We start from the raw sequence: 14,376 nt of genomic DNA on the forward strand, positions 1-14,376 counted from the left end.
AAATCTGTCACTTCATTCTTCTACAACTCTTGCTCCTTAATAAAACTCCATGGTGATTGTGGGCTCAGCTGACAGCTGGAGTGATCTTTGAGTCTGAAACTGGCATGGAATGATTTTTTCTCCTCTCTTTCTCCTCCTAGCTCCCTCCTTTCCTCCCTTCCCCAAATCCCAGGTTACCAACCTGAAGTGAGAAATCCCTTCCTTCACAAAAGAGATCCCAATGTTGGGGGCAGCATGGGGCTTTGGTCAGAGGATAGTCTTTGGGGTTAGACCAACTGGAGTTTGAATGCTCACTCTGCCACTAACTAGCTGTGTGACCTTGTGAAAGCCATTTGAGGTATCTGACCCTCAGATGCCTTTGGTTGTTGTGATATAAAATAATACATGTCAAAGCACTTGCAACCAGGTGGCATTCACCCCATACCAGGTCCCTTTCTTCCCTTCAATAGTATACAGGACCATCAACTGCGTATCTGGCCCTGAACTCAAATGACACGTGAACCCGAGCCATCTCTCCCCACACACCTTTAGTAGATCCAGTGCTCAGACAGCATCAGGAAACCTGTGGAGGAATCACAAGGAATGTAATTATAAAAAACATGCAACACTTTTGAGATCCCCAGTGATTTTCTAATGAGCTTTTTGCACAACAGACTAATAACAGTTCTAATAAAGCCCAACCCACTGAAGCTAAAACCTTCATTTTCTCCACACCCATAAGGCTGTTTTCTCTGCTGGGGCTCCTGGTCCATTGCAAATTGCCAGAAAATTGTGCAGATATCCAAAGGATGTAGGCATGTGACATTTGCTCCGTGGGTCTGAGTTTGACCCTGCCTCCTGCTTATGCTTGAATTCAGTTTCCTCATGTTTGAATCTTCACTTCCCTCACCAACTTTGACTTAGTTTATCTTCCTGGCTATCACAGTCAAAGCATCCCTCCCTAATGCTGGCCTTCCAGGACCCAGTCAGTTGCACTGGCTGCTTCTAGGCTCAGCCACCCTGCTTCCCCCTCCTCCATGCAAAGTGAAATCTATTTGCATGTGTGAATCCATTTTAAAGCACTTGGCATTCAATCTACAGGCATTAATGTAGCCACTACACTATGGCAGGTCCTGTGCTAAGTCCTAGTGTTAAATAGAAGGAAATTAAACAGCTCACAGTCTTAGTGGGGGCAACAAAGATGAAGACAACCAAGGAAAGAGTAATGGAAGAAACGTACAATGATAGACATGCATGTCCTTTTGAGAGTCTTCTGATGCTCTGTCTAGGACTCAATCCTAAAACCCTCTTTAGTTACTGCCTCCTCTCTCCTCCCCTTGAGGGACAAACTCCTTGATGGAAACTTTGGTTTCCACTTCTGCACTTCCCATTTGCTTCTCACACCTTTTCATTTGATTTCTCCCACATCATTCCCCTGAAATGCTAGAATCTAAACGATGGTCACCAATGAATACACTGGACCTTACCTGTACAGTGAATATAGCAGAGTGGTTAAGAGCTCGTGTGTGACAGGAGGTATTGCCAGTCATCAAGGGCTAGAGAGACTAGTTAGCGTTGCATCCTGAGAACAGTTTCATCAAATGGCTCCCCACACAAGAAATGTTGGCCAATTCCATACAGCATGTCTTCACAATTGTTTTGGGAGGTTCCCAAAATATTTTCATGTGGACATTTTTTGACCCTGACATGAAGTTTTAGCATTAAGGGCCAATAATAAAATAGTAGTTATTATAAGAAGCTTTTTTTTCCCCCCAAATAAGGAAACTGATGCCTAACGAAGTTAAAGAAATTGTTCTCAATCGTAATCAGAATTTGAACTCAGGTCTTCTGAATTCTGTCCTTCCTACAGCTCATTTGGAAACGCTGGTGGTGTAGTAGTTAAGAGCTATGGCTGCTAATCAAAAGAGCGGCAGTTCATATCCACCAGGCGCTCCCTGGAAACTCTGTGGGGCAGTTCTACTCTGTCCTATAGGGTCGCTATGAGTTGGAATCACCTCAACGGCAACAGGCTTTTTTTTACGGAACAGCTCATTTTTCCCTTTGTTCTAAGATCTGTTGCCTTTACCTTTGCATTCCAGAGTAAACTCGTGAGTTGTGGCGTTCTCTTTCTAGATTGCCTGTTTCTCAACATTGCAGCATAGGTGTTTGCTAGTCAAAGTGAGGTCTGCATACCAGCTGCATGGACATCACCTGGGAGCTTACTAGAAATGCAGACCACCTCCCTCCAGCAATTCCCAAAAGATGCACTGAGTCAGAATCTGCATTTTAACAAGATTTTCTGGGAATTCATATATAAATTAATGCCTGGACTAAAGAAGTGCCTCTCAAAGTGTGATCCCTGGACCAGCAACATTAGCAGCACCTGGGAGCTTGACAGAAGTGCAAATTCTCCGGACCCACTCGACTTTTTAAAGAACCGGAAGCTCTGGCGTTGGGGCCCAGCAATCGGTGCTTTAACAAGCACCCCCCTCCCCACAGTAATTCTGATGCACACAAAGGTTAAAACCACTGGGTATAGAGGAAAGTATGCTATTCATTAGACACACATGGGTTAGAACCCAGGCACATCCGGTTCCTATCTGTACAACTTTTGGTAAGTCACTCCCTCTCTGATCCTCAGTTTCTTATAATCTAAATGATGATAATTGATGACAATGATAGTGATGATACTTGCCCCATGGGATGGTCATGATGATGAAACATCTGTGAAATGTCCCTTCCCCTTGGTGCCCCAGGATCCTGCTCTGCCTTGCAGATGTTGTATTCCCTGTCTGTGGTCCCACTGGCCCTTCTAACAGCCCCCTACAGGCCACAGATGAGGATGAGAAGGTCTCTGTCTCCTGACCCTTGGAACAGTACCATGTATCAGCACCCATGGCTCTATTGGCTCTATTCTTCAACCAGATTCAATAATAACACTAATCCACACGGCACAGCTTGGATCAGAAGCAATTTGAATTAATTTGGCAAGTTGAACATCACATACGACACTATTCAATATTTTGCTGGAGCTCAGATCTACAACCTTTACTACATCTCCTTCATCCACTAATTTTGTAATTTTGTCAGGAAAAGCTATCAAGTTGTCCAGGATGATTTGTTCTGCATGAACCTCTGGTGCTCCTTATTGCTCACTATTCCATTATCTCCTGGATGCTTACAGATTTTCTCTGGGCACATTGGTCCAATTATTTTACTAAATATTGACGCCAGACTTACTAGACAGTGATTTTCAGGATTACCTCTCATTAACCTCCTTGGAAGGCCAGCTCTGCATCTGGTCAGTTTCTGTGCCACCACTCCCCAACCTTGCCTTCTCCTGCACAGACCTATCAACTCCTATTGGGTGGTTTGCCCCGTTGTTTGCTTCTCCTCATCACCCCTCAACCCAATAACCAAGGCTATTTTGCATATGTTGTTGTTGTCAGGTGCCTTCCAGTCGGTTCTAACTCATAGCGACCCTGCAGGGGAAAAACACAGGTTTTGAACCCAGACACGCTTGAATTGCAATCTTGGCCTTACCACTCACGTGTTATGTGACCTAGGGCAGGTGACAACATCTCTCTGAGCCTCACTTTCTTTTTTAATCATCTGTAAAATGGGACAAAGTAAACCTTGTGGAATTTCTAAAATGATTAAATAAGACAAATGCTTCATATTCTTAGTAATACCTGGTGAGTAATCAGTGCCTTATTAAAGGTAATCAGCCCTTCCCCTGCACCTTGCCTAATGTCCTTCCTTTACAGAGGAGAGAACACAGAACCTAGGCCTTCACAGAACTCCTGCTTCAGTGTAACTCACTGGGTCTATTTTTGGCTCCTCCTTGTGAATTACCTGTATATAGAGGTGGATGCAACCTCACTGCAGGGACCACAATTTGTCCATTACAGAGTGGATTTCAGTCCCCACTGGTATCTCAACTCAACACCCCAGTAGATCACAACTCACAAAATTATATGCAAGAGAATCTGCACTTCCTGTACCATGGATGGTTAGATTTTAAAGCTTCTGCCAGTCCTGGGATTCTCTGATCTGTCCCCATTCTCTGAGATGTCAGAGTCAAATATGCCTGAAGTCCTGGGTTTGTTTCCTTTGCTCTCCAGGGTGAAGACACTAGGCAGAGGGAAGATGAGCCGGTCTGTAGGGACATCTCAAACAAATGCTGTAGCAAAACAAACATAAAGGATGGGTCCACATTAAATTAATTTCATTGATTCCCCCCCCCCAACTTTCTCTCCTTTGCAACCTCAGAGTGTGGAGGTTATAACTGGGCCGTTTATTATCCTCTGCTGAGGGACTTGCCAGCCTGCTGTCCAGGGGCCCTGGAGCTCCTTATTTACATATCACCCTTCAAGACCGGGTAACAGGTAGTCCTCTTTCTGGCCGAGTCCCATTCCATTCCCTTTTATTATGTGTCTCCGCAATTCTATTACTTGCTCTCAGTCTCAGTGACTCAGCCACGGAGGCTGCAATAATGATGGCTTTCTGAGCTCAGCTAATGACGCAGGCACCGAGGTGTCTCCAGACCCAACAGCCGACTGAATCTCAATTTAGCAGGATTTGAGACCATGGCGTCATGCATTATGCATGAGCGAGTGCGTGCCCGGGTGTGTTTATGGGTGCCTGAGGGTTTGTTGGAGGGAGCGTAGGGGGTGCGCATTTATACTCAAGACCCTGCTTGTTAGCCGTCACGGTGAGGTGAATGAGATGTCTGATCGTGCAGAGCGTTTGCTGGGAGATTGGCAGGAGGGTAGAGAAGGAGCTTCTAGCCTTCCTTTGTCCTAAGGACTATATTCCTCCTTCTAGGAAGGCAGTATAGCACACTGGGTTCTGCAGCCAGGTGGCCGGGGATCAAATCTTAACCTCAGTTGTTTACTAGCTGGGTCACCTTGTGCTGAGGAGTATAGACTCAGTTTAAGTGTCAGGGTGGTGCAGACGTTTAATGGCTCGGTTACTCAAAAGGTTGGAGGTTCAGGTCCACCCAGAGGCAAGTCAGAAAAAAGGTCTGGTGATTTACTTCCAAAACCTCAGCCATTGAAAACCTCATGGAGCACAGTTCTCCTCTGACACACACAGGGTGGCCATGAGTCAGAGTTGACTCAATCACAATTTTTTTTTTCCTGCTTATTGCGGTCATCATCTACAGAGGGGATTAAATGGAATAATACACGCAAAGCTCTTAGCCCTGCACCTAGCACCAGAGAAGGCGTTCAGTAAATGTTGATCACTATTATTAATTATTCTCTTCCAGAAGGAAGTTTCTACCTCCAGATTCAGATCCACACAGGCCACCCGCATAGACACAGAACACCTTCTCCTCCAACCTGATGGATATGACCTGGCCACTTTAGAATTGAGAACACTAGAGACAACAGAGGTAGAATCTTGTCCCTTGGTAACCTTGGGCAAGTCCCTTCTTGGGCCCCAGCCTCCTCATCTACAAATGAGGAGTTGGAATAGATCAGACTGAGTTCCTTGGAGGGGCATGAGGTCTGCAGACAAGCCTCAGGAGCCCCTCCCAGACAGATACTGATGGGACTGGACAGTGCCTCGCTAGTGTCTGTTTCATGTACTGGAGTTCCAAACATGGATTTTGCTACAAATAAAGAGAAGAAATCTGAAAACCACTGCTAGCAAGTCACTGGTGTGCTTACAGTTTTGATGTCCTCTGATTCTGTAACTTCCTGGTGGAAGTAGCCACACAAGCAGAGAAGACACTGATCTCTCTCTAAAATTTATAAAAGACAGTCATTTCTTGGAAATCCTGGGCATGTAGGATTAGTTTGGGACAAGCATGAATTAAAAGTGCGGGGACATTCTGAGTTGATGTATCTAGGCTAGAGATCTGGCTCTGTGGGAGAGGGAAGAAGGCTTTCCAGTCAGACATAGTTGCTTCCATTCTGGGCTCTACCCCTCACTTGCTCTGTGATATTCAGCAAGATTCTTAACTTCTCTGACCTGAATTTTCTAATCTGTAAAATGAGGATAACAGCTCCTATTGCAAAGGATGAAGGTAACATTAAATGAGATTGTATATGTAATCGCACAGTGCCTGGTATTGGTATATACTCAAATGCATGCTTTCTCTTCACCTCTTCCTCAGCTGAATTCTGAGTTCTGTGTCTGTTCCAACTCTTTAAGGCCTGTCCTTGAGTGAAATACTTCCTGATGAGGAAACAGAGTGCCACCTACCTTCCTGTCGTTAAACTATCAGACCTTCTTTGTAACCCCTGTTCTCCCTCATGACCTCCCCACTATGTTACAGCATTTCCTACCTAGAATCCATTGACCTCTAGGGTAAGGTCACAGCAGGAATATAAGCTCCATGACGGGAAGCTTCCATAAAGGTAAAGCTTAACCGCAGCAAGTTGGGTAGTCCAAAACAGGCGCCCTAGGGCAGTGCAGGTATATGTGGGTTCACAGTTGGGGCCCAGGTCTTTGCAATGGGAACCACATATGTTGCAAAGGCTAAAGGACCCAGATATGGGATAACAGTGTAGGGATAGAGTCTAGTTCCCAGAGAGAAAGTGGCAAGGATCAAAAGAGTGTGACTTGCTATGCAGGTTATCAAGACAGGTATTTGAGAAAATAGAGTGGAGGGGATCCCTATTCCCAAGGATGAGAGTAAAACCATCGGCCAGCCTAATTTCTTCCACTTCCATTCCTTTCTTTATTTCTCCTTGTCTTCTTCTTTCATCCTTACTGCTTCTAGAAAAGTCAGGCTAGGAGGAGAGATAGTTCTATAAAGAAATAATGGCTGTGCCCCTCAGTGAGTACTTTATCGGATGTGAGTACGATATGCTTACCCAAAGCTACATCCCCTGAGCTCTGGCTAGGGGGTTCTTAAATTTCCTGTTACTGGAATCATGGTCGCAGTGACTGTATATAAGATGAGGCTGCTGGCTGGAGTCACATGGCTCAGGTATAGGGAGAAGAGAGCTGGGGAGCTGGTGGTTGAGAAGGAAGGCAGTCCTGGGAATGGGACTGATTATTCTCCCCCATAACGAACCTCTGGCTGTCACAGTTTTCTAAGGCACAGCTCCCATGGCCCTGCTCATATTGCTAACTCATTGGCTCAGCTAGATGACAGGCCTTTGCCTGACCCGACCTCTGCCTCTTTGCTCTTAGCTTGTGGCCACCTGAAATCTAATCTTTCAGTTTGCAGTGCTCTAATTGAGTTCTTCATCACCTTCCACAGCCCTGCTAGAAACCCTAGGATCCTGATGTTTCAGAGAAAGGATAGTATTTAATGTATTTCATAAATGTAATGGCATGGATACCAAACAATAAAAACAGACCCTGGAGCTATTACATGGTCAGCCAGCCATAAACAAGAAAAGCTGTACCACAAGTACCAGTGGCATATACTAGAAGAATACCCAACACTCCATGTGACTTAGATCTTCCCTTGATAACTACACTCTTGGCTGCCTGACCTCTTGACCTTGACCTCTTCTTAATGGAAGTGAACATATTCCAGCTGGGCATGGCAACCACTGCTGTCCATGGTCCTGCATGAAGCCTGCCACTCAACCCTGCCACCCAACCATCCAGTCAGTCCTTAGGAAGGCCTCCTGCCCTTCCAATGAAGAAGAAGATCTATTTTATCCTTCATCTTCTCTTAATATAAAATGGAAATGAGTTAGGTAATTTCAGAAAATGTGATTCCCAAGGACAGTACATACTGAGACAACTTCGATTCATCCATTCATTTATTCATGAGCCCCTACTGTGTGTGTGCCAGACTCTGTATGAGATCCTAGAGATAGACACATGAACAGGTGCTATACCTGCCCTCTTAAAACTGTTGGGATGGTGGGGAAGACACAAGAATAAACTAAACACAGAACTATTTGATAAAAGTAACAGCCACCATTAATTATGTGCTGAGCGCTGTGCCAGGTGCCTTCTGTGGGTCACCTTATTTCTTCTTCACAGCAACCCTCTGAGGTAGATATTCACTATCTGCATTCTACAGCTGAGGAAATATTAAAAGGCTCAGTGATACAAGCAGTACTAAGTGCCCTGAACCAGGTCTTGTCTAGTCTGACTAACAAGCCCGCTAGTTCACTCTTACTCATTGTGCTCTGCATCTTCTGTGTTATAATAGAAGAAGCATAAAGTGCAGGGGACACCCGATAAAGCCTGGATCCCCTGGGATGTTTCTAAGAGGAGGTAATTCCTGAGTTGATCTTGAAGGGTAAGTGGTTGTTAGGGTAGGACAGTGAAACAGGTAATTCAGGCAGAGAGATCAGCAGGTTAAAAAAAGCACAGAAAGTAGGAAGAAAACACTGCAGATGGTTTGGTCTTTCCTGAGCATGGGGGTGAGTTTTTGGAGGGAGGGCTAGCAAGGTAGTCATGTAATACCCAGCTCTATGCCCTTGACTCCTTGAAGGTCATCTTAGTTGGCAGATCGTTTTAGGGATGAAACTAGATTGAAGCATGTGAAGGTGTCCTTGGGGAAACCCGCCAGAGAGTCCTGATCAAGAACTTTTTACAGAAGACTCTTGGCTTCCCGTAGGGAACTCATTACCATCTTGAAAAAGCGTGTGTGAGTACGCATGTGTTCAAGAATGAGAAACTAACAAACTGGAGGGGAAGCTGGGAAAGGGAAGGGACTGGAAACAAGGTCCCATAAGGAAGTGCTCGAAGCCTGGAATTGTTTATCCTAGAGAAGTAAAAGCTCAGGGGAAAATGAGAGCTGATGCCAAGTCTCAAAGGTTGTGACGAGGTATAGAGTAAAGGAAAGGACCAGAGCTTTGGAATCAGACAGGCTGTGAAACCTTGGGCAAGTTACATCACCTCTCTGGGACCTGAGTTCCTCAAGGTAAAAGGGAGACTACTTAACAGCTTTGCAGCACTATCCTGAGAGTTAGAGATCCTGTATGAAAGGCACTCGGCACATAACAATGGAAGCTGTTGTTGCTTTGTTTTCCTGGAGAAAGTGCAGGTGAGGGAAGGACTAGTCTTACATAGATCTCCAACCCTAAATCAACACAGCCAGCCATCTTCCTTCCAGTATGGACTCCAATATGAACTGGGTCCTCAGCACTAGTAGACAATTACCTTGCTGCTCTCCTCCTTCTCCCCATCCCCCTAGCGGCTTTTTTTAAACCTCCAGGGCCCTTGTTTAGACCCCCAAACAACTTCAGCCTTCCTCCCTTTTCTATCTTCTATTTTAAATTTTAAAATGTGAGCCTATCAGGCATAACAGGACATAATTTCCAAACCTCCTTCAGATGTACCTGCACACGCACATTCTTAGATTCCCCTCCTGCTTTAGGGGAAGAGGTGTTTCCTTTATTGCCTAAGGAAACCCACCCCCTCCAATATCTTAAGCAACCTGAATCCATCAGTTGCCCTCCCTATTGTCTTAAATGTCTCCTGCTCTCCTCACCCTTTCCTCTCAGCCTATAAGTGTGTTCATCTCTCCCCACCCCCAAACTTTGAATTGCCTTCTAGCTACTACCTTATGTCTTCCATTCACAGCCAGAATTCTAGACAGAGAAGTCTGTGCAAACGGTTTCCATTTCCTCACTTCCCACTTACTCCTCTACCCACCACAGTCTGCTTCTGCACCCATCACTTCACAGATACTGCTTGCTTCTACCAAAGCCAAAAGTGTGCCTGTTCACGGTTACACCCAAATCATAGGTTTCATTCTTCACCTTACACCGAGTCTTCCCTTTATTTAGTGTCATTGTTCACTTTTTCTTGATACTTTCCTCTGGTTTCTGCTCATAGTTTTCTTCCAGCCTCTTTGAATACTTCTCAGCCTTTCTGGAGCTTTATCCTCAGTACCTTTGTCTTCTCTCCCTATATACTCTCTGTGGGCTGTACACTACCAAAGCATCCCATGATTGTTGTTGTTAGTAGCCATCAAGTTGGCTCTGACTCATGACAGCATTACATGTAACAGAAGGAAACGTTACCCAGTCGTGCATCATCTTCATGATCACTGGTATGTTTGAGTCCATTGTTGTGGTTACTGTGCCAATCCATCTCATTGAGGGTTTCCCTTATTTTCACTGACCCTTGACTTTACTAAACTTGATATCCTTTTCTGGCAGTTGGTCTTTCCTCCTGATGTGTCCAAAGTAAGGGAGCTGAAGTCTCACCATCTTGCTTCTAAGGAGCATTCTGATAGCATCCTATGTATGCTGTCGTCCATATCTGTATCCCCAGCCTGGGACTTTCTTCTGAGCTAAAGACAGGTATAACTCTACTTGATGGGCAAACATTCTTCAGAGTGTTGTTAGGTGCTGTTGAGATGGTTCCAACTCATATCAGCCCCATGCACAACAGAACAAAACACTGCCCGGTCCTGTGCCATCCGCACAATCATCGCAATGTTTGAGCCCATTGTTGGAGCCACTGTGTCAGTCCATCTTGTTGAGACTCTTCCTTTTTTTCACTGACCCTCTACTTTACCAAGCATGATGTCCTCCTCCAGGGACTGGTCCCTCCTGATAACATGTCCAAAGTACATGAGACAAACTCTCACCAGCCTTGCTTCTAAGGAGCATTCTGGCTGTACTTCTTCCAAGACAGATTTGTTCATTCTTCTGGCAGTCCGTGGCTGCTATGCATTGAATTGTGTCCCCCTAAAATTGTCAACTTGGCTAGGCCGTGATTCCCAGTATTGTGTGGTTTTCCACCATTTTGTCATCTGATGTGATTATCCTATATGTTATAAATCCTAACCTCTATGATGTTAATGAAGCAGGATTAGAGGCAGTTATGTTAATGAGGCAGGACTCAATCTATAGGATTAGGTTCTATCTTGAGTCAATCTCTTTTGAGATATAAAAGAGAGAATTGTGCAAAGAGGAGAAGGACCTCATATCACCAAGAAAGAAGAGCCAGAAGCGGAGTGTGTCCTTTGGACCTGGGTCCCCTGCACTGAGAAATTCCTAGACCAGGGGAAGATTAATGACAAGGCTCTTCTCTCGAGCGAACAGAGAGAGAAAGACTTCCCCTGGAGCTGGCACACTGAATTTGGACTTCTCGCCTCCTAACTGTGAAAGAGTAAATTTCTGTTTGTTAAACACATCCACTTATTATATTTCTGTTATAGCAGGACTAGATGACTAAGACAATGGTATATTCAGTATTCTTGTCCAACACCATAATTCAAAGGCATCAATTCTTCTTCAGTCTTCCTTATTCATTTGTTCAGCTTCACATGCATATGAGGCAATTGAAAATACCATCACTTGGGTCAGGTGCACCTTAGTCCTCCAAGTGACATCTTTGTTTTTGAACACTTTAAAAAGGTCTTTTGCAGCAGATTTGCCCAATGCAATACGCCATTTGATTTCTTGACTGCTGCTTCTATAGGTGTTGATTATGGGGCCAAGTAACATGAAATAAATCCTTGACAATGTCAGTGTTTTCTCTGCTTATCATGATGTTGCTTATTGGTCTGGTTTGGAGGATTTTTGTTTTCTGTATTTTGAGGTGTAATCCATACTGAAGGCTGTATAGCCTTTAGTCTTCATCAGTAAGTGCCTCAAGTCATCTTCGCTTTTGGCAAGCAAGGTTGTGTCATCTGAATATCACACGTTGTTAATGAGTCTTCCTCCAATCCTGATGCTGTGGTCTTCTTCATATAGTCCAGCTTCTTGGATTATTTGCTCAGCGTACAGATTGAATAAGTATGATGAAAGGATACAACCCTGATGCACACCTTTCCTGATTTTAAACCATGCAGTTTGACCTTGTTCTGTTTAAATGACTGCCTCTTGGTCTATATACAGGTTCTGCTTGAGTGCAATTAAGTGTTCTGGAATTCCCATTTCTTTGCAATATTATCCATAATTTGTTATGATCCACACAGTCGAATGCCTTTGCATAGTCAATAAAACATATGTAAACATCTTTCTGGTATTCTCTGCTTTCAGCTAAGATCCATCTGACATCAGCAATGATATCCCTCATTCCACATCCTCTTCTGAATTCAGCTTCAATTTCCAGCTTGAATATACTGCTGCAACCGTATTTGAATTATCTGCAGCAAAACCTTACTTGCATGTGATTTTAATGATATTGTTCAATAATTTCCACATTTCATTAGACCTTTCTTTGGAATGGGCACAAATATGGATCTCTATCAGTCGGTAGGCCAGGTAGCTTTCTTCCAAATTTCTTGGCATAGACAAGTCTACAGCCATACCAACCTGAACATACCCTATTTCTTCTGATCTCAGAAGTTAAGCAGGGTCAAGCTTGGTTAGTACTTGGATGGAAGACCACCTGGAAATACCAGGTGCTGTAGGCTAGAACTACCACTCATCTGTCAGTTTGTCGTACTGTAGTGGCTTGCATGATACTGTGATGCTGGAAGCTATACCACTGGTATTTCAAAGACCAGCAGGGTCACTCATGGTGGACAGCTTTCAGGGCAGCTTCCAGACTAAGACAGACCAAGAAGAAGGACCTGGTAATCTACTTCTAAAAAATAATGGCCAGCAAAAACCTTATGAATAGCAGCAGAACGTTACCTCAGAGTAGTCACCAGCATGTAGATGAGTTTTAAAGTAATCATTTTAGATGAGATTATCCAGAGAGACTATAGACAGTGAAGAGAGCCAAGGACAGATTACTTAGAGATAGGGACAGAAGGAGTGGCCAAGGAGGTGGGAAGAACACCAGAAGGTGGTCACAGAGACTCCAGGAGAACATGCTTCATGAGGGGGGTTTGCTAATCTGTGTGATATGCTGCTTAGAGGTCACCTAAAACAAAGGCAGAAAACTTACCTGCAGGTTTTGGAAATTGGAAGCCCTCAGTAGTGGTGGTAAGGGTGGGACGTGTGAAATTAATATAATAAAAGCCTGATGGGAATGAGTTGAGTAGATGATGAGAGGTGAGAAGTTAGAGACAGTGGGATTACTCAAGGACCAGGTTTGCTAGAATCGGGGATGGGGGAGAGATTGGAGAAAATTGGATTTGGGGAGTTTATAATATGTTATAACTGTCATTTTACTTCTTTGTACTCCTACTAACGTGTTAACTGCTTGCACACAATGTATTTGTTTATTTGTCCGCTTTGTTTTGATCTTCAATGCATAGCGTTTGGCACAAAGTAGGTGCTTTTGTCTTAACTTTTGTCGTGAAAACAGAACTTGAACCATCAACAATGCCCAGGCAGTAATAAATCCTCCTTTACTGTAGATACGCAAGTGGGAATGGAGTACTTTTCTCCCTCGCTGCTTCTCCCTTTTCTCCTTCCCTCATTCTCTTTCTCCCCCCCTTCCTTCCATGTGACCCCGTTGCACTGTGCTCGCCACCATTTTGACCCCAGAGGACTCTAAATGACTCGTCTAACAGTGCTGGCTGCAAGGACCTCTGCTCACAGAGCGGGACTCTGAGCACAATTCACCACGAGTTTCTCCCTGTACTGTGATGCGTAGGGGACAGAAGACACAAGAAGAAAGTCTTGTGTGTTGCCAACATCCTTTTGAAGAAGACTCGTAGTCTCTGTCTCTGGAGCCGCTCAGCTCAGACACACTCTTTATTAGTGTCTCCTTGTTACATGCTATTAAGAGCTGTCAGCTCCCTCCGTTCCTGATGTTCTCCTCCGCTTTGAAATGTTTTGTCAGGCCCACATATGCCTGGAGAACAGGCATTCCGAGGTCAGCAGGGTATCTCTTACAGTGCATCCTCCAAGCCTGTCTCTGGGCATCGTGCTTAATTAAACCCAAACAATCACCTCAGCCTCTCCCAAGCAACCCCTCCCTTTCCTCACAGGGAGACAATCTCTGGGAGCCAGCAAAGAGCAACCAGAGCCTCTGATCAGAGGGGACATGGGTGTGAGCAGGTTGGGGGGGTGCCAACTGGGTCTGTTCTGCAGACTTAGTCCCCCCATCTCCTGCCATATGTGTCACTGTGTGTCTTTATGTGTATATATTTATGTGTGTGAGTGCACTTATGTGTGTGTGTGTGTTTATGTGTATGTGAAGCAAATGCATGTGCTTGTGTGTGTGTTAATGTGTATATGAGTGTGAACGTGTATTTGTGTTTGTGCATGTGAGTATGCTTGTGTGTGCATATGTGAATGTGTGCATGGGTTTAGGTGTAAGTGTGACTGTATGCATTTATGTGTATGCTTGTGTGTGTATATATGTGTGTGACTGTAGGGGTAGAAGGGATGAAGTTTGGCCGTCAGTTAGGTTTATTTGTAAACCCCCCAAATTCAATTCTCTGTCCTCCTTTTCTAGCGAAATTGAACCTTTAAAGGGTTATCTCACTGTCTCTCTGTCATAGTTCTAGGCCATTTGTCCAGGATGTCTGCTCCATCCCTGCTTCTTTATAATAACTGCTGCTTAAAAAAAACAAAAACAAAACGAATCCACTGCCATAGAGTCGATTCTGAC

General features: G+C 44.5%; 1 protein-coding gene and 1 pseudogene across 2 annotated transcripts in view; both read left to right on the plus strand.

The window, feature by feature from the left end:
- ASTN2 (astrotactin 2) overlaps positions 1–14,376 on the plus strand; it is a 1,034,049-nt gene that overhangs the window by 702,733 nt on the left and 316,940 nt on the right. The gene's annotated exons all lie outside the window — the stretch shown is intronic.
- Positions 12,162–12,280, plus strand: LOC111819717 (uncharacterized; annotated as a pseudogene).

This window comes from Trichechus manatus, unplaced genomic scaffold (genome assembly GCF_000243295.1).
Source record: "Trichechus manatus latirostris isolate Lorelei unplaced genomic scaffold, TriManLat1.0 scaffold00016, whole genome shotgun sequence".
Classification (NCBI taxonomy): Eukaryota; Metazoa; Chordata; class Mammalia; order Sirenia; family Trichechidae; genus Trichechus; species Trichechus manatus.